At 36.9% G+C, this 18,737-nt stretch overlaps 1 pseudogene across 1 annotated transcript in view; it reads left to right on the forward strand.

Annotated features, from left to right (window-relative positions):
• The first annotated feature begins 287 nt into the window (after window positions 1-287).
• The window catches only part of LOC307064602 (calcium-activated chloride channel regulator 4-like), a 149,585-nt pseudogene continuing 131,135 nt past the window's right edge, over window positions 288-18,737 (forward strand). Inside the window, exons 1-8 of the transcript in view lie at window positions 288-446; window positions 2,990-3,130; window positions 3,272-3,418; window positions 6,818-6,926; window positions 8,438-8,616; window positions 8,972-9,190; window positions 9,919-10,146; window positions 13,556-13,723. The product of the transcript in view is annotated as a calcium-activated chloride channel regulator 4-like (transcript). The remainder of the gene's footprint in view (window positions 447-2,989; window positions 3,131-3,271; window positions 3,419-6,817; window positions 6,927-8,437; window positions 8,617-8,971; window positions 9,191-9,918; window positions 10,147-13,555; window positions 13,724-18,737) is intronic.

Here is an 18,737-nt window from a genome sequence, read left to right on the forward strand (position 1 = left end):
AAAAGATCTGATTTCTAGTATGCTTCTTGATCACTTTTACAATAATATACAATAAAACAACTGTGTACCCAGAAGCCAAGTACATTCCCACTTTCCAAACACTGACCTTTATACAGTTAATATCCCATAATCAGCCAACACTGATAAAATATATACATATATACTCCTAAAAAGAGAGAGAGAGACAGAGAGGAACAAAGAGAGAAGGAGAGAGAACTGGAGAGGGTGAGAAAGAAAAGCCTCTTGAACAAACCAAAGTTGGGATCAGGACCAACTCAAGAGGAACAATGGGGTTATTCAGAAGTTTTGTCTTCCTCTTAGTCCTATAACTGCTTCAGGGGTCGAATACTCCCCTTGTTCGGCTGAATAACAACGGCTATGAGGGCATTGTCATTGCTATAGACCCTGCTGTGCCAGAACATTAAACACTAACTGAACAGATAAAGGTAAGGAAGAAATGGAATTTCTCTTGTTTGAATTGTAGAGAAGAAAAAAGTTAGTAGTTAATAATTGCAAAGGAAACTTCTCAGTACTCCAGGAAGTTTAAAAGCAGCATGGTACAGGGAAGACAATGCTGGAATGGGCAGTGGGAATTGAAGGTTCTATACAGCGTTCTACCCTGTCTCACCATAAGACCAAAGACAAGGCATGGGGCTTCCCTGATCCTCCGTTTTACAATCTGTAAATTAGCAATTGGACTCGTCTGTTCCTTAAACAATTATTTATTGAATGCTTGCTTATGGCATGCCAGGAGAGAGAGCAGCGAATTTTTTTTTTTTTCTTTTGCAGTACACAGGCCTCTCACTGTTGTGGCCTCTCCCGTTGCGGAGCACAGGCTCCGGACGCTCAGGCTCAGCGGCCATGGCTCACGGGCCCAGACGCTCCGCGGCATGTGGGATCTTCCCGGACCGGGGCACGAACCCGTGTCCCCTGCATCGGCAGGCGGACTCTCAACCACTGTGCCACCAGGGAAGCCCAGAGCCAATTTTTTTAAAGCTCCTGATCTCCTGCAGTATATATCTTTTTCAGATGATATAGATAATAAAAACATGTCAACGTAGAGCAGGCCAATGGTAGTAAGTTGCATGAAGTAAAATAAATCAGCAAAGGGGGATAGGCAGTGTTGGTGGGACTGAGGTAGGGAGAGAATGTGGGTTACTGTTTCATGCAGGGTGGTCAGGGAAGTTCTCACTGTTGATGTGACATCTGGGCAGAGGCCTGAGATGAGTGAGGGAAGAGCCCACTGAAAACCTGGGGAGGGGACACGAGGTACAGCAGCATGGAGGGGACAGCATGCTTGATGTGACCAAGGAAACAGCTGTGAATGAGTAGGAGGAAGGCTGGGGAGAGCTGAAGTTGGAGAGAGAGCAGGGCCCAGACCATTGGAAAGATTTGGGCTTTTACTTTGAGTGAGATGAAATCCATAGAAGGATCTGAGCAGAGGTGAGGTGTGCTCTCTTCTGCTTATTCTGAGATCATTCTGATGGCAGTGTTGAGGAAACTCTGTACGGGGCTTCCACTTGCCCTTCATCCTGTATAAGCTCTGTTGCAGCACAGAGGTATAGAGGGACACTGGGTAGAAAGCTGCTGCAGATGAGAACTGATTGTGACTAGGAACAGGGATATTGTGGTAGAGATCATTACTGTGGTGTGATTCTGGACATATTCTGAGAGTATCATGGAGAAATGTGCTGATAGTTTAGATGTGTAGGGTAGAGGAGAGGTAGAGGGAAAGTAGGAATCACAGAAAACTTCACAGGTTTTGGCCTGAACACTTGGAAAAATATAATTATCATCAATTGAGAAGTAACCTCCAGCCTATTTTGGGAGATCTCTGAAGTCCCTATTCTACCAACAGCCAGTCCTCTGGTTATCAGTTCTCTGCACTCTGGCTTCTGGCTGATCCCTGCCCTGAGCCCAATCAGTTTAATGGTCTCTTCAATACATCAGGAGCACATTAGAGCAACTTCCAGAGAAAAGGAAAGGATCCCTTGGAAATCTTGAAGAATAGTTCTATTGTGTCTTAGGTCAGGAAGAATTGAGAAGGAGGATCTACATTGACATAAACAATACTGTAGACTGTGGTGTTGCCAGCAACATGAAGAGTTTGACATCGTCATCCAGCACCCAGTATTCCTCAATTATTCAGTGGATTTGATCATGCAGAATAGATTACCAATGAACCTTTCATCCAGCTGTTTCCTCCACTAGGTAATAAGGAGGAACAATTTCTCTCATTAATCATAACATTTTTGGGTTCGGGATACTAAACAATATAAGGTGATATTATTTTCAGCTTGATGGCAGAGCAAGAAGCTCTGCCTATGATCACAAAGCTCTGCCTCTCCTATGAATTTTTCCACTACTCCACTCGCTGTGCTCCCAACCCAGCTGCCTCTGCTGGGAGGTGGGAATATAGTGAAAATCTCTTCCATGGGCCATCGCCATAAACTGTTTTCCTCAGCTTGCATCAGGTAAGGCTGTGCCCTACTAGGAATTATAATAGTAATGATATCAGTGAGTTTTATGACTGCCTATGTGTGCTTTATAACTCATTTCATGTTTGTGGCAAACTTAAAGATAGGTTGTAATAGTATATTAAGGAGACAAGGAGACTGAGATTCAAAGAAGTCATATAAATCAGCCAAGGTTTAAGCCAGAGTATTAAGCTAGTATTGAAACCAAGTCTAGATGCTTCCAAAGTCCATGTCCTTTATCATATTAAACAATTCCTAGTAATGTCAAACATAAGTATTTGACTTTTGATGTAGGATTATAGAAGGCTGAAAGCTGTTAAATGTGCAGAATTAAGCCACAATTTTGGACTGACAGGTGACAGATTTCAAATTCTGAATCAGAAACCCTACTCACCAGTCAGTTGCTTTTTCTATTAATGACTGAAAGTGAGAATTGCTTGTGATGAATGCCTCTTCATTTAGTCTACTCTCCCTTGGCCATCCTCACTTCTCTTTTTTTCTTATAATAATAGGACATGGTGACTACAACTTCTACTTATCTGCATGAAGCCACAGAAAAAAAGGTTTTTTTCAAAAATGTATCAATATTAATTCCAGAGAACTGGAAGAAGAAAACTCAAGACAAGAGGCCAAAACATGAAAGCTACAAACATGTAAGAGTCAAAAATCTTCTCTTAAATATATCTTCTCTACTGCTTCTCAGTTTTGACCCAAATTACTCATTTCAGGGTTTTTTTGGACAAATGTTATCATTTCTATTCTGATGTTTTAGAAATCTTTTTAAATGTTCTCAGGTTGATGTTTTAGTCACACCACCTCCCCTCCCAGGTAGAGATAAGCTATATACCAAGCAGTTCACTGCCTGTGAAGAAAAAGGAGAATACATTCATTTCACCCTGACTTTGTACTTGGAAAAAATCAAAATGAATTTGGACCATCAGGTAGGAATTTTGGTTAAAACAAATATTTTGCCATGATTCCAACATGCAGCTTTATATCCATGTTCAGTGCACAAGCCTTGGAGCCAGAGTCCCTAGGGTCAAATCCTGACTCCCCTACAGCTATGGGTGACCTTGGACAAGCGACCCAGCCTCTCTGTGCTTATTTCCTAAAAAATGGTGAATAGAGGAGCTCCTACCTTATAGAAATGTTGGGAATATTAAACTAGATCATCCTTGTCATTGTACTCAGTATGATCTCTACAGAAATTTGAATATGGGATGGCCATAGTAAATGTTTTGCTTTAGGAACACTTTTTAGATTTTAATTTTTCAGTTCTCCACTGCTGGATATTAATCAATCACCTGCCACCTCCATGGAAGGCAGATGAGTAGTAAGGTGAAAAGGGCCAAGATGACAGTTCCTGGTCAAGAGAAAACGCTCTTAGGCTGTCAGTTGCTGATACTATTATTCAATCCATTCTTTGAACCAGATGAACTTGTCTATAAATGATCATTTTTACCTATAGAAATGGCAATTTCATCTAGTTCAATCTAAGAAGTTAAGATCATTGTTTCAAATGAATTAAAGCACATTATTTTTCAGGTAAAAATGAAAATCACTGTCAAAGGAGGGCCCAACCCACATGTCACTACTCAATGAAAGCCCTCCTGAATCCATACAGCCCAGAACCACTTCTTCCTCTTCCACTGCCCCTTCAGCGAACATTCGTTCTCTTATCTCTGTCAAACAATCAGCTAGTCATGGTCCTCAACATTGCCTGGACCCAATCTTGAAAGCTCCATCATCCTATCCCATCCCAATCTTATCTCTCCCCCATACTTTGGTTTGACCATGTTTGTTGTACTTGGCACCTCTAATCCTTTGTGCCCTTCTAGATATACTTTCTTTTCTACCTGGCATGTCCAATGAAGTCAGTCATGTCAGCTACAAGTATAAATAGCTCAACTCCCTTAGCACTCTTATCCTTATGTTTTACTCAACTTGCCAGTTGAACTGAATTTCTAGCCAGTTTCTTTGGCTCCTATTAATATATTTCCAAGATTATGAAACAAAATTATAAAACTAATGGTATCTTTAAAAAAATATGCTTTCAAAGCTCACTGAAGCCCTCAAAGCTACTCAATAATGTTTGAACTTACCTCTCTCAGCTCCCTTCTTATTCTGCATAGAAGCTGTTCTAAAGCTTCTACCATTTTTCTCAAGGTCTCTAGCTACTCTTTTCAATCCCAACAAACAACAGAGGGACCTTTATTGGGAAAACAGAGCCCCTACTTCCTCTCTGCTTCCAAACTCATGTCTACCTTCATTACCCCCATCTCCACTTGTTAGAAGATATTATTTTCTCCAATCCTTAAAGCCAATCATTCTCTAGTCATTAAAGGCAATGTCCCCATTGAGGACTGAGCTCTTGTTCTTTTCTCAGTCCCCCCACTTCAGCTGTTTCCCATTTTTGTTTCCTCTCTTCCTCCCAGTCAGGTATTTTTCCCATAATGAGATATGTGTTCATAAGAAAAAAATCTCACATTCTGCAAAACTATACCCTAAAACAACAGGTTTCTGGAAAGATAAGATTAGAAAAAGATTCCTCAAAACCTATTCAATTTATAATAATACCAACTACAACAATAACAATAGTACCTAGAGAGATGATTTGGGCCATGCAGGCAACCTCTAAGTTTTGCTGCCACAACAGATATCAACATACACTCATATAAAGTTGAAATGCTTTTTAAAAAGTGAAAATGGCTGGTGGGAACTTAGAAAATGTAGATGGGAATGGAAAGAATTCTAAGCCAAAGGCACTGCTTTTAAGATGGGCATGGGAAGTAGGGCAACCTATTATCAGCTGAGAATGAAACAAGTCTGAGAGTAGAACTCTATGAGAAGAGAGCTGCAAGTGCAGGCAGCTTTACATTTTCTTATAATCCATTAAATTCCTATTACAGTAGTTGATATGAGGATTTTTTCTTCCATACCAAAGGTTATAATTCTACTCCCAATATTCTGGTAACCTTTGCCTAGGGAACTTAAACCAGTATCTCTAAAATTGAATGTGTATAGGAACTATGGAGGGATCTTGTTAATATACAGATTTTGATTCTCTAGGTCTGGAGTGAGCCTCAGATACTTCACATCTAACAAGTTTCCAGGGGATCTTGATGTGGTCCACAAGGACTACATTTTGAGTAACAAAGACTAAAAGACAAAACATAAAATCTGCATAATACTTATATTTTCCTCCTATTTTCAGATCTCACATGAGCTAATCTGTTTTACATAAACATATCTTGTAACAGAACAGAAGCTATTTCCTATCTCTCTGCATCTTCATTTCCTCAAAAATTTTTACTCATTATTGCTAAAGCAAAAATTCCCCCTTATATTTCCCCTTATTGCTTCTTCCTGCAACTCAATCTGTTGATTTATCTATATCCTTCCATTCACCTTGAATTCTTTGGAAAAAAAGTTTTAATTATATCCCTTTGTCTCTAAGCAGCTCCAACTCAAGGACAATATATTACTCATCTTTATATTTTCGGGTACATAGTACAGTGCTAAATATATGTAATTAATAATAGAAATAATTGTTATATAATGAATGCTACCTATATGCTAAGCACTTTAAATGAGTCAATTCATTTCAACATCACCTCAATTTTTTATGTTTTATAGCAGTGTTTCTCAATCTTTTTTTCATTATTGCCCACTGGAGGAGCCTTTTTAGACTTCTTTTTCTGAATGTCTCCCGTGACATTTTAATACCTCGCATGTACTATATATCTACTTATGTTGCCAGGTATTGAGTTTAAGAGATACACACACCATTGTAATTCCTAAGATTTATTAACCCCAAGTACCAATTTTTGCCACTTTGGAGACAATTTCGTCCTCAATGAGAATGCATTTTACAGATATGAAATTGAGGCATAGAGAGGTTAAGAAACTTGTCCAAGGATACACAGCTAAGAAGAGGCAATAAATGTTGAATGAATAAGGTAATAATTGAAAAATTGGGTGGATGTATGGAAGGATGAATGATACAAAGAAAAATATTACATTTCCTGAACTGAAGGAGGTTCGCAGTCTAATTATGTTGTTTATGTCAGTCTCCCCTACTATACAGCTACAGGTACCCAAAGCCCAATGTATTTGGGCCATAGAAAATACTCTAGAAATGTTTTGTTGATTTAACATGCTGTGGACTAAAAAATACACTTTATAGTATACTGTAATGTCATGTAATATAAAGAAATTATAAACAATGGCAGTCATTTAAAATCCAAATAATTGTAATAGGAGAAAAAGGCCTTTAAAAATATTTGAGATAAATTTGGTCACTTGAATTATGATAATGTATTTGAAATATTTTCCTACAGGAAGAGTGTTTGTCCACGAGTGGGCCCATCTCTTCTGGGGAGTGTTTGATGAGTACAATGATGATGAGCCTTTCTACAGCGTTAAGTCAAAGAAAATTGAAGCAACAAGGCATGACTATTTAAATTGTCTTAAATTATTTCAGGCTGTAACTTCTTGTTTTCCTAAGTTGATTTCTTTCGAAAGCCATTTATTCAGTTTTGTGCCAATGCAGGTAACAGATGCTATATCACAAAACAGTGCTTTTCTGTTTTGTTAGAAAAATGTATCTTAAAGTAGCTGGTTGTCCATGTAAAATATACATAACATCAAGAACATTTGGTAGCCAAGTTGACATATTTTTCACCTCTCTACCACAGCTGCCAGAATTCATTTGCACTGAAGTTTGTGCTCTGTGTAAAGGTTTGTGTTACATGCTAGGAGATCAAAATTACTTACATTACAAAAAGATGGGAGAAAATGGGTAAGAAGAAGTGGCAAATGCTGGCTGAGAAGGAAATCAACCAGTTTCAAAGAACCAAACAGGAATTTCTTGGGATTTAAGGTTCACTTTGAAATACCAATCTAACATCACAGTTAATAGACAATCCTCTGGGTTCTGAGATGAAGATAGCAGAATAGTTTGAGGATTGGTTTAAAATTAGGTACCATCAATGTTTGTTAGAAGCCCTGCTGGGGCTGAGGACTAGTCACAAATGTACAAGCTGAAAGATACATGATTTCAAGGAAGGCCCCCATCGCATCAGTTTCAGGACACATATTTGAAAGAATATTACATTGATTACATTTGTTTACATCATTTTCCCCCTAAATGCCTAGTCTCTGCTACAGAATATTCATCATGGTTCTTAATATAGATAGCACCATATGTTCCCTGAGCCTGGGGGCAAGAGAAACATAGACATGTTTAGGAAACTTCCTAAATGATTGAATGAAATCTAGTTATCACTTCCTGAATTTGAACTGGAAACATATTTTAAAAATTGGATATATTTGCATCCCAGCATATGTATTGTAACCACTGCCACCTGTGGCCAATTTCATACAATAAAGCATATGTCTACAATGCTCCCACCATTTTTTACTCTACGATCTGCTGACCTTGGCAACACCTCACTCTTTGTTTCCAGCCACAAATTCTTTTGAATAGCAATAATCCTCAATAATCACAACACTTGTGGTTGTGACACACCCATTCTCTAGAGGGGTAACCTCTCTAAGGACAAATCTATCTTTAAGCTAAGGCGATATTGAGAGTAAATGGGTTTACAAGTTTTCTCCTCCAGATGACTACAGTCCATTTACTGTCTCAAAGCCACCAGGAGAAATGTTTGAAAAAGGACTACCTCCAGCCATTTGAGTCTACGCAAGAGAGCAGCAGCTTTAATATAAGCAGAAAACTCAGTCATTGTACATATCTGCAGGTCCCATTTAAAATTTCTTGAAAAATAGATAACTGCTCTGGTAGAAACCCCTGAATTTTGCTGTCAGAATATTATGTGTATAGTACACAAATCAGAATAAAAACCTTTATATAAGGATCATTGTGGATAGAAACACTTAAGATTTTCAAAAACTGTTAATGGTTAGGTTGCTTCAAAGACTAACTGTCATATTTTCAGGTGTTCTACAGATATTACTGGTATAAATAGAGTTTATAAGTGTAAAGAAAATAGCTGTGTAACTAATAGATGCAAAATTGATTCTAAGACAAAACTGTATGAAAAAAGATTGTCAGTTCTTCCTTGATAAATATCAAACGGAAAAGACATCCATAATGTTTATGCAAGGTATTGATTCTATAAGTATACCAATCATTACTTTAGATTGTATATTTACAATCAAAGGACCTGTCATCATGTTTATAAAATATCTGTGCAAGTGACCTGAGGGACTAGATGTATTAGTATAGAGTTCTTTGAACATTGGCTGCTACATAGTAAAGCACTTAACTAGTGTTATTTATTATTATTACTATTATTATTACTATCATTGTTATTGAAAATCTACATTGCTATGATATTGACTCCTCATTGAATCATATTTCATTCAACAAACAAAAAATTTACAGAACAGATCTTAATTTTTGTCAGTTATGTACTTACATCTTTAAAGGCATTGTATATAAAACTTTTTTCATCATATTAAACTTTTAGATCATTGAATTCTGTAATGAAAGAAAACATAACTGAGAAGCTCCAAGCCTACAAAATAAAATGTGCAATTTCAGAAGCACTTGGGAGGTGATCAGCAATTCTGAGGATTTTAAAGACACTGTGCCTATGGTGGCACAACCCCCTTCGCCCGTCTTCTCATTGCTGAGGATCAGTGAAAGAATTGTGTGCTTAGTTCTTGATAAGTCTAAAAACATGAAGGTAAGCTTCATGGGGAAAGTTGGGCAAGTGTTGGGAGGAGATACCACAGATCAGAGCGGTGATGAGGCTAGAAGAAAAGTGTGTAAAGGGGATTGGCTTCAGTGGCCTAGGAAGAGAGATGAGAGCCCTGATGGGTTACCAAAGAGCCAATTCCAACCAATCCATTGGTGGAAAAGTGGTGGGGAGAGGTAAAGAGGAATGGGCAGAAGCAGGGATTTGACCTCTCAGGATTCAGCTGCACGTCTGGTAAGTTTCACCCTTTGGGAAGTCTAGTCCCCAGTGGATGGGGAGATTTCACTCACTAATCAGAGTCCATCCACTACAGTCTGGATTGATTCTGCCAGCTCTGGGGAGTGGTTTCATTTTGAGACAACTGGTACAGAGGCCTTAAAGAATAATTACAGTCAGAGGCCTTAAAGAATAATTACAGTCTCTAAGTTTTGATTTCAACCCAAACCCCACCTTACCCTTCAGCTCTTATTTGTGCAGTTTATAGCCCAGAATCAGCTCTAGTTAAAAGTGTGTGCTCTTTTCCATACTATCATATGTCTCATAATACATATAAGTATATTTTTCAGTTTTAATGACTCAACAAATTTATAACTGCTTTATTTAATAACACTAATTACTGTTCATCGAAAGTTCTTACGAACACGCATTGTATGTTATCTGCTATCATTTGCCAGTCAAAAACCACTTGGTTGTTTTTCTTATCCTTTTTTATTCAGGGTTCTAATTGCCTAAATCGAATGAATCAAGCAGCCAAACATTTCCTGCCGCAGACCATTGAAAATGGATCCTGGGTGGGGATAGTTGACTTTGATAGTACTTCCCACATCAAAAGTAAGCTAATCCAAATAATAAGCAACAATGAAAGAAGAAAGCTCTTGGAGAGCTCACCTACAGAAGCTTCAGGAAGAACATCCATCTGCTCTGGAATTGAATCTGCATTTCAGGTGAAAATTGTTCAGCAAAAACAACTGTTCAGCAAAAAAAAAAAGTTTGGCTTTCTTAATTTTTAAGGATATTTCTATGTTAATTTCTACTGTACATATTACTGCCTAATTATAACATAATTAATTCTAAGAAGCACAGTCTTAAGCATATAGAAAGAAGCTCAATTAATTTTTTTAATGAATCAGTTAATATGAATAAATTGATGGATGAATAAGTGTCTATAAAGTCCCACTTTTGCAATTTTGTCTGGTTATCATGCAAAATTCGGTGCTCAATAAATGTTTCTTAAATAAATGAATATGCTAATGCAGCAACAGTCACCAATTTTTAGAGCAATAAACAAGTTTATGGTATGATTCCATTTTGGGCCAATCCTCATTTTAGTTTCTGTGACATTCTGTTAGGGCAATCTGATGTTAATCTGTTAAAGCAGATGTAGCAGGCACTATTACTTACATTTAGGGTAAAGAATACTGGTCAGAACATGAGTTTTGAGATCACAGTACTGGATCTATTACTTATTAGTCACGTGATCTAGGCAAAATTTTCAGTCTCTTTGAACTCTCAATGCCTTATCTATAAAATATAGGAAAAGAAGAATGCCTATCTCATAGGGTTATTGTAAGACAAGTGAAATGATACATGTTCATACTTAGAACAATATTATATTACATAGCAAATATATAATTCATAATAACTATCATTATGCATCTTATTTTTATCCCAATGGTCATCTTGAGCTCACGATTAATATCAATTGTGTCATTTTCCTGCTTAGAAATCCTGTTCCCTTACAGCCTGTAAAATTAAGTCTGAATCCCTCAGTCTGACGTTATTTAAAAGCTTCTCATCCTCCGATAAATTTGCCCTCACCTCTCTTGCCAGCCTTTTTTCTCAGTTCTCCCTTCCCAATGCTCTATGCTCCAACCAATTTACTGCACACATTGTTCTCCAAGCCTCCGTACCTTTGCCCATGTAATTCCTCTGCCTAAAGTGCTTCCTTCTTTCTATCTTTGCATGTTAAAATTCTACCAATTCTTCAAAATCCTTGCTCCTTAATGTAACTTTTCCTGCTACTCCCAACTCTATTTGATCTCCCTCTTTTATGAATTGTGTGGCATTTTAGTGTAGATTTCTAACATGAAGTCCTGGGTTCAAACCCCAATTGTCACTTACTGGTTTTGCAATCTTAAGCACAATTCTTTACCTTCCTAGTCCTCAATTACTTCATCAGTAAAGGGGATAATGAAAGTTAGCACATAGACTGTTCATGTTTTTATTTATTCAGCATATGTTTTTGTCTGCCTGTTATGTGTCAGGCCAAGTGTACAAGACACTGGGATATAATAAATTCTCTGTTCTGGTGGACCATGCTATTTCAGTGGGGAATGGATAATGAATAAATAAGAAAAATTTTTAAAGAAATGCAATTACAGTTTGTGGAGAAAGTGTTGTGAAGGAACCAAACAAGATAATGTGATAAAGAGGTACTGGGAAAAAGAGTGGAATTACCTACTTTAGGTAGAGAAGCCTCTCTGATGGTCATATTTGAGCTAAGATTAGAAGGATGAAAAACAGCCAGTTGTCAAAGAAGAAAGGCAAGTGCAAAAGTGTCATGGGAAGGGGTAGAAAAGACGTGAATTATTCTAATAAATGAGAGAATTCAGTGATGCTGAAGTTTGGTAAATGAGGGAATATGAAATGTCATTTGCAAGCTAGACAAGGGTTACCTCTTTCAAAATTTCAAAACATGTGATAGGAGTTTTGGATTTTAAGTACAACAGAAAACTATTGAAGCATCAGAGAGATGTGATCAATTTATGCTTTAGGAAGATGACTCTAGTTGCGCTCGTTTATGAAGATGATGACTCTGGAAGATTATAGGGAGCAAGAGTCATAGCAGGGAAACAGGTTGGGAGTTTGACCTTAGGTTAAATGACAATGTATAAAACATTTAATACACAGCAAAGGTACAGTAAATGGTAGTGGTGTAATAGTTTGTTATTACTCCTGAACTATAGAATATTCTGGCATATATATTAGTTGTGACTTTCTTGCTCATCTCTATACCTTGCCAGTCACTGACCCAAAACTCAATAAATATTTTTAATTGAATTCAATTCTTTCCATGAATGCAGAAACCATGTAGTTCCTACTGAATCCCCAGCACAGCAACTGATACGTTGTGAGTGCTCAGCGAATAGACTAATACAAGAAAGGGAGAGGTGAAGGAGAGAGAACTCCACCTTTAGATCTTCATTTTGCACTCAAATGTATAGGGGAAGTGTGATGAAAATGCTGTATAAATGCTGTAAATGTAGAAATAATTTCCTATATTTTGCAATATATACAAGAGGCATTCCTAGTCTCAAAATATGCAAAAAAAAAAAAAAACCCACAAACAACATAATAAAGGTGGTTACATCGTTCCCTGACACCAGGTCTCTAATGAATTTCTACATTCCAAGCCCTCTTTTGCAATTTTATATATACCTCTACTCTTTCATTCTATGCCCATAAAAACCCCAGCTAATCCATCATGGCATTTTTCTTCCTCTTGGTTTGAACTTAGTTTCTCAAAATAGTGTGCCAAGAAGTCACTACTAATTAAAATTATCAGAGAAGTCAAAATACAGTTGCTATATTGGGCTAAGTTCTCTATATTTTCTGTGTCAGATATATGATATTAAAAAATCTGGATTTTCACACTGTTTAGTTTAGGAGTTTGATGTAAGAAAGGGGTTCAAACCACATAAAGAACTCAATAAATATAATTAGTGTAGTCTTTGACCACCGTCTATGTGCAACAACTCTGTGCTAATTACTTTGGGAGGTAAAACAAAAATTATTTAACAAATACCTAACCTCAAGATGCTTAGAAGTTTCCATATCTTTTATTTAGGAGCTACTGAGGGTTTTCTAATTTGAAATTTGTGAATTATTTACAATTTTTTTCTAAAAGGTTATGCATTGACTTTTTATATTGTGGTTGATATTTAATCCATTTAGCTATATATGCAACTGACTTTATGTACCAAAGAATTTTTCAGAGGATAGTTTAGTCAAAGAAAGCAGATAGGTATTCAATGCCACTTACCCAAATTCTATTTTTGATGTCTGGTTGATCTGAGTTCCCTAGGCTGAATTGTCATTGTCATTTAAATGGGAAGATTGTTCACAACTCTCTTGCCACATAACTACATTTGAGCAAACATTCCCTGTGGCAGGTGGACAGAAAATTATTAGTCATGTAATTCCCCAAGAGGTTGATTATAGACTCTATTATTTTGAAGCAGAGCTTTTCTCATCTATTCTGCAGTTTTTTTATTTCCTCTAAATTTTTTTCCAGTTCCCCATGAGTTCATTTGATTTAGGGGTACCTGATAATATCCTGAATTATATTTGTAGGTAATTAGAGAAATATATCACCAAATAGATGGATCTGAAATAATACTGGTGGCTGCTGGAGAGGACAAAAATGTAAGAAATTGCACGGACAAAGTGAGGCCATCATTCATTTTATTGCTCTGGGACCACATGCCAATCAAGCAGTCATAGAGATGAGCAATGTAACAGGTAAAATATGACACACATTCTAGTCCTTTGATAACAATGCATAAATGTAGAGGCTGACAATTTGACAACTTCTTTTAAGCTCCTACTATGCAGGTGCTGTGCTAGGAGCCTGGGACCAGAGTTAAACCAGACCTGATCTCAAGGTGCTCACAGTCCTATTGGCTGGAGAGACAAATAAAACTAGTAATCAGATAGCATAATCAGATAACATTCTTCCATAACAGGAGACATACATAGGAGTCAAGCACTATGTGAGCAGAGGGAGCCATTAATTCTCCCGGGGTTGAATAGAGTCAGGGAAAGAAGGCATGAGAGATGAGGTGACTTTTGAGCTTGGCCTTGAACAAGATGTTGGAAAGATTTTTACTGGAGGAAAAGGGGATGAAAGAAGAAGATCAATTCATGAGTAAAAAAAAATCATGCTGGGATGACAATGCAAGGCACGTTGCAAGACAGTAGGAAATCCATGAGACTGAGGTAGGAGGGGGACAGGATTAACAGAAGCTGAGGCTGTATAGACCTAAATAGAAATGAAATTTCTAGGTAAATATTTACTTTGGTAGCTGTTATCTTAGATATACAGCCATGTGATGAAAATGAACTGCATGTTTTCAATGGCTTTTTTTTTTTAATCTGGAAAAGTATTTCTTTCACCCTAATTTTTTTTAACATCTTTATTGGAGTGTAATTGCTTTACAATGGTGTCTTAGTTTCTGCTGTATAACAAAGTGAATCAGCTATAAGTATACATATATCCCCATATTCCCTCCCTCTTGCATCTCCCTCCCACCCTCCCTATCGCACCCCTCTAGGTGGTCGCAAATCACCTAGCTGATCTCCCTGTGCTATGCAGCTCCTTCCCACTAGTTATCTATTTTACATTTGGTAGTGTGTATACGTGAATGCTACTTCTTTTTTTTTTTTTTTTTTTTTTTGATTTTATGTACAAATTTTATCTCCTGGAGTTTAAATATCTTTTTTTTAAACATCTTTATTGGAGCTTAATTGTGGAAACTTTTGGCTGAAATGCATCAAATAATCATAGAATACTAGAAAGATGTTATAATTCCATGTATTAAAATTCACAGACTTCCCATCTCTTGAGGGGAATTATTCACTTTTTCAAAAGATACAGTTCTATCAATGTTGACCTCCAGATTTTCCAACCAGTGTGGGTCAGAATCAGAAAATTAGAAAGGTTAAAGAGATGCTATATTGAGATATCCTGACAATAGCTGACAATGAGGAAATGGAAAAATGGTAAGCAATGGAGACAAGACCACAAAATGACTACTTTGGGGGTTACTTGAGACAAAATAAATTACAATGGCCATAAAAGCACTTTAAAAATGATGGGAGGGCTTCCCTGGTGGCGCAGTGGTTGAGAATCTGCCTGCCGATGCAGGGGACACGGGTTCGTGCCCTGGTCCGGGAAGACCCCACATGCCACGGAGCGGCTAGGCCCGTGAGCCATGGCCACTGAGCCTGCGCGTCCAGAGCCTGTGCTCCACAACAGGAGAGGCCACAACAGTGAGAGGCCCGCATACGGCCAAAAAAAAAAAAAAAAAAAAAATGATGGGAGTTTGTAGGACCAAGTATTTAAAGAGCAAATATATATATTTGGTAACATTAAAAGACAATTTAAAAATAAATAGCATTTGCAAATGCTACTTCTTAAACACAGTAGAGGATACATATTTTAAATTGTCAGGATGATTTAGTAAAAACATTATGAGTATCAATTACTGTATTAAATTGGCTTTTAAAAATAGGTTTTATAACTTTTTTCTTAGATTTATCTTCTGGAATAGCTTGAATCAAGATAAAGTTTGTTTCACATATTGTTTTTGATTTTTTTAAACATTTTTATTTTATATTGGAGTAGAGTTGATTTACAATGTTGTGTCAGTTTTAGGTGTACAGCAAAATGATTCAATTATACATACATGTATAATTCTCTTTTTCAGATTCTTTTCCCATATACGTTATTACAGAATATTGAGTTTCCTGTGCTATACAGTAGGTCATTGTTGATCATCTGTTTTGTATAGTGTAGTGTGTATATGTTAATCCCAACCTGCTAATTTATCCCTCCCCCACCTTTTCCCTTTGGTAACCATAAGTTTGTTTTCCAAAACTGTGTTGAATAAAAGTGGCAAGAGTGGACATCCTTGTCTTGTTTCTGATCTTAGAGGAAATGCTTTCAGTTTTTCACCATTGAGAATGATGTTTGCAGTGGGTTTGTCATATATGGCCTTCATTGTGTTGAGTTAGGTTCCCTCTGCGTCCACTTTCTGGAGAGTTTTTATCATAAATGAGTGCTGAATTTTGTCAAAACCTTTTTCTGCATCTATGGAGATGATCATATGGTTTTTATTCTTCAGTTTATTGATGTGGTGTGTCAGACTGATTGATTTGCATATATTGAAAAATCCTTGCATCCCTGGGATAAATCCCACTTGATCATGGTGTATGATCCTTTTAATGTATTGTTGGATTTGGTTCGCTAGTATTTTGTTGAAGATTTTTGTGTCTATGTTCATCAGTGATATTGGCCTGTAATTTTCTTTCTTGTGGCATCATTGTCTGGGTATGGTATCAAGGTGATGGTGGCCTCATACAATGAGTTTGGGAGTTCCTTCCTCTGAAATTTTCTGGAACAGTTTGAGAAGGATAGGAGTTAGCTCTTCTCTAAATGTTTGATAGAATTCACCTGTAAAGCCATCAGGTCCTGGACTTTTGTTTGTTGGGAGTTTTAAAATCACAGTTTCCATTTCAGTGCTTGTGATTGGTCTTTTCATATTTTCTATTTCTTCCTGGTTCAGTCTTTGGAGATTGTACCTTTCTAAGAATTTGTCCATTTCTTCCAGTTGTCCATTTTACTGGCATACAGTTGCCTGTAGTAGGCTCCTATGATCCTTTGTATTTCTGTGGTGTTGGCTGTAACTTCTCCTTTTTCATTTCTAGTTTCATTGATTTGAGTCCTCTCCCTTTTTTTCTTCATGAGTCTGGCTAAAGGTTTATCAATTTTGTTTATCTTTTCAAAGAACAAGCTTTTAGTTTCATTGATCTTTGCTATTGTTTTCTTTGTCTCTATTTCTTTTCTGATATTTATGATCTCTTTCCTTCTACTAACTTTAGTTTTTGTTTTTTCTTCTTTCTCTAGTTGCTTTAGGTGTAAGGTTAATTAAAGTTGTTTATTTGAGATTTGTCTTGTTTCCTGAGGTAAGATTGTATTGCTATAAACTTCCCTCTTAGAACTGCTTTTGCTGTATCCCATAGGTTTTGGATCATGTACTTTCATTTTCATTTGTCTCTAGGTATGTTTTGATTTCCTCTTGATTCCTTCAGTGATCCATTGGTTGTTTAGTAGCATATTGTTTACCCTCCAAATGTTTGTGTTTTTTGTTTTATTTCCTATAGTTTATTTCTAATCTCCTAGTGTTGTGGTCAGAAAAGATGCTTGATATGATTTCAATTTTCTTAAATTTACTGAGGCTTTCTTTGTGGCCCAGCATGTGGTAAATTCTGGATAATGTTCCATGTGCACTTGAGAAGAATGTGTAATCTGTCACTTTTGGATGGAATGCTCTATAAATACCAATTAAGTTCATCTGATCTAATGTGTCATTTAAGACCTTTGTTTCCTTATTGATTTTCTGTCTCAATGATCTGTCCATGGATGAAAGTGGGGTGTTAAAGTCCCCCACTATTATTGTGTTACTATTGACTTCTCCCTTTATGGTTGGCAGTATCTGCCTTATATATTGAGGTGCTCCTATGTTGGGTGCATATATATTTACAATTGTTATACCTTCTTCTTGGATTGATCCCTTGATCATTATGTAGTGTCCTTCTTTGTCTCTTATAACAGTCTTTATTTTAAAGTCTATTTTGTCTGATATGAGTATTGCTACTCCAGCTTTCTTTTTATTTCCATTTGCATGGAATACCTTCTTCCATCCCCTCTTACAGTAAATTTTTAATTAAAATCAAGACTTTAATATGAAATTATTCACCCAACTACATGATGAAATTAGAGTTTATGTGTGTGAATACAATAGTAAATGACTTAAAAGTAGAAAACAAATTATACCCAAAAAAGTATGTCCAAAATTATGCTTTAATAATGTAAATAGATATTACTTACCATTTAACAAACCAATGCATAAAGTTAATCCACTACATTTTTTTCTAAATATATATTACCTTTAATTTTTATGGATGGGTAATTCAGGGATTGTCTTATGTATTTTACCATGGATGTAAACCAGATTTTCACATAATGAAAGTAGTAGTACTAAATTATAATATGAAATCAAGACCAGAACAAGACTCTGAAGTTCTTCGTGTGTCATTTCCTCACTTGGAATATGAAACCATATGATATTTCTTTTTTTTTTTTGGCCGTACGCGGGCCTCTCACTGTTGTGGCCTCTCCCGTTGTGGAGCACAGGCTCTGGACGTGCAGGCTCAGCGGCCATGGCTCATGAGCCTAGCCGCTCCACGGCATGTGGGATCCTCCCGGACCGGGGCACGAACCCACGTCCCCTGCACCGGCAGGCGGACTCTCAACCACTGCGCCACCAGGGAAGCCCCATATGATATTTCTGAGCTAAAACTCCTGGGACTCATTATGAAGTTTTCAGCTTTTGAAATGATCAAAAAGACAGTAAGAAAATTGTGAATTTCTAGCCTTTCTAGTTATGTGAATAAAGTACGTAAATACAAATTGAAAGAAGGACTGTGAACAAATAGCACTGGCATATGTAACAGTTGTTTCTTTTTATTTTCCCATATGGTTTAGATTAGAAATAACATCAAAACTTAGTAATGTTAAATTTCCCCTACCAAAGTTAGACTTTGTCCAATAATATAGCACCCATTATTCTAGGAATTCATTTAAAAATATCATACTTCCATGCCCCCCCTGCCCCACCACTTGACACCTGTGAAATAGATTCAAAGTTAAACAAATGCACCTCAGAACTTGGCTTGTTGGAAGAAGGAATAT

This window comes from Hyperoodon ampullatus (assembly GCF_949752795.1).
Source record: "Hyperoodon ampullatus genome assembly, chromosome: 2".
NCBI classification, from domain to species: Eukaryota; Metazoa; Chordata; class Mammalia; order Artiodactyla; family Ziphiidae; genus Hyperoodon; species Hyperoodon ampullatus.